Source organism: Octodon degus, unplaced genomic scaffold, assembly GCF_000260255.1.
Source record: "Octodon degus isolate 3935 unplaced genomic scaffold, OctDeg1.0 scaffold00012, whole genome shotgun sequence".
Classification (NCBI taxonomy): Eukaryota; Metazoa; Chordata; class Mammalia; order Rodentia; family Octodontidae; genus Octodon; species Octodon degus.
The window spans coordinates 11,950,155-11,952,774 of NW_004524588.1; positions in this window are offsets into that span (position 1 = coordinate 11,950,155).

A 2,620-nucleotide genomic window follows, 5' to 3' on the forward strand; every position below is an offset into this window, starting at 1 on the left:
GAATAGTTTGGATTATTGTTGATTTCTGTTGGTCTTTTGAAAGGAGCAATTAATACTTTCTCTTTTTTTTGTATTTTAGGGAAGGGTCTACAGGGGGTTCAGGATGTCACTACTAGATCAAACTCATAGTGATCCACCTGTTTACAGCCTCCCAAGAGCTGGGATTCCAGGCATGCACCACCATGCCCAGTCTCAATCTCTGTCTCAGTGTGTCCCGGGGGTGGGGCTTGCACGGCAGGTACTTCAATCCACTGAGCTATTTGACTGGCCCCAGGAACAGTTAAAGCTTGATTTTTTTTTTCTTTTTATTCTGATTTTTCAAAAATTTCTTATAAGTTCTTTGTTGCTTTGTTTTCTTTAAATGAATTTTGCACATTTATATCTGGTAATCTGAACAACTAATTTGAAGATAGCATAATATAATACAGTAATTATTGTTGAATTCCTATTACTTTGCTCAGTGAAATCTTGTATCATTTCTAATACTGTTTTTCTTCTATTATTGTTTTCTATTCTTTTTAAAAAAATCTTGGGGCCGGGGAGATGGCTCAGTAGGATAAGTGCTTGACTGGCAAACGCAAGGATCTGAGTTCAATCCCCAGTTCCGCAAAAATAAATGAATAAATACATAAATACATAAATAAAATCTTGCCCTAAGGAGACAGCTGATAGTCCCTCAAGAAGTTCAAGCAGTGTGTGTGTCTGTGTGTGTGTGTGTCTGTGTGTGTGTGTGTGGAGTGCTCTTCTGGGTCCCTCCTGGTAGGAAGAAATTTCTCTTGTTGATGCATCTTTACTATAGCTTTTCAATTATAACTGCCTTCCTTAGCTTCTGATCCTTGAATCAGCAGAACACCTTCAGCAGTGTGCCATTCTTAATAACCACAGTGTGTTAATCATTGCTACAAACTCACAGTCAAAGCAAAATGCCTTTTAGGTTTAAGAGTGATCTTATGAGGGCTGGTGAGTAGCTCAGTGGAATAAGTGCTTGCCTAGCGAGTGTAAAGTCCTGGGTTCAATCCCTGGTACCACCAAAACAAAACAAGAATGATCTTATGAAGCAGTAAACATGTATTTTATTGGTTCTCAACTCTTGGTTGCACATATTTTATTATTCTACAGATTGAAACAGGATGTGTAAGGCCATTGTGCTGCACACTGGAGTTTAATAAGATAGAGCACTTCAGTGATTGTCTTTTGCATAATGAGTTGTACTGGCCTCTTTTTTAATGACATGTCATTATTTCTTAGAAGAATGACTAATAGACAAACTGTTATTCAGGCTTGGGTGTTTTCTAAAGTGAATCAGGTTAAGTCTGTTGTGTCAGGAAAATAATTTATTGCACATATTGCCAATGAGAAAATTTAGAGCTTTCAAAAAGAGTTGGAAATTTGCATCCTTCGCTATACATCTTTCCAGTAGTTAGATTTTTCAGATGAGGTTATGGGTGACATTAATAAATGGGAGCTTTGTATATTGTAAATGAAATGTATTCAGATTTTTAAGATCTGCATAATTCAAGTGAACCAATATTTTCCAATACCAGTGAACTATTTTTAAAAATCATCTTAGTAAAAGATCCTTTTATTTATTTTTTGTTATTATTTTTTTGGTGGTACTGGGGCTCGAATCCAGGACCTTGAACTTGCCAGGCAGGTGCTTATCCCGCTGAGCTGTATCCCCAGCTAAAAGGTCCACTTAAGTAATAAAACCGACCAGTGGGTCTTAAGGAAGAGTAGGAAAGTCTCCTTGGGGCCAGGGAGATGGCTCAGTAGACTATGTACTTCCCTGGCAAGTGGAAGGGCCTGAGTTCACTCCCCAGTTCTGAAAAAAAAAAAAAAAAAAAAAGAAAAAAAAGAAAAAGAAGTTTCCTTGATGTTTCAGATTCTACTTGCAATGAATGTTTTTCTTTGCTGATACTGGGGATTGAGCCTGAGGTGTCTGCACTGAATTATACCCCAGATCTTCTATTTTTTTTTTTAAGACAAGGTCTTACTAAATTGTTACATTGCCCAGCTGGGCTTTAAATTACAATCCTGCCCTGAGCGGCTCTGAGTGCTGAGATTATAGCCATAGACCATCTCACCCAGGTTGTTGCAAGTAATATTTAAGTTCCTTATTTTCCAATTAGTTGTGTAAAGCCACTTTTTGTCATATATTTTAATCAAAATAAAATATCACAATCAATTAAATAAAAAGCCCACCATGGAAATCCACTTGTCTTTTCTAAAACCAGACACTTAAATAGACTTGCAAGGCAAACAAATGCAGTTCTTCTTACTAAATTTTTAGTTTATTTTATAAAATAGCTAGTTTTTTAAACTAATTTATGTCAACCTGTAGTCTGTTTACTGCTATTCTGATTTTTAGTTTGCTTATGTTTTGATATAGGGTTTCACTATGCAGCTCAGGCTGGCCTTGATCTCACTGTGTAGCCTAGGCTGACCTTGAACTTATACAGATCCTTTTGTCTCAACTTTGAGTGCTAGGATTGCAGGCATTCACAACCATGCTTGGCAACTGCTATTTTTAAAATAAGTATCTTGAAACCTTTTGTTACAATTTTGGATATGTGGAAAGAGCTACATATGACCCACATTTCTTAAAATCTTCATTTATTTT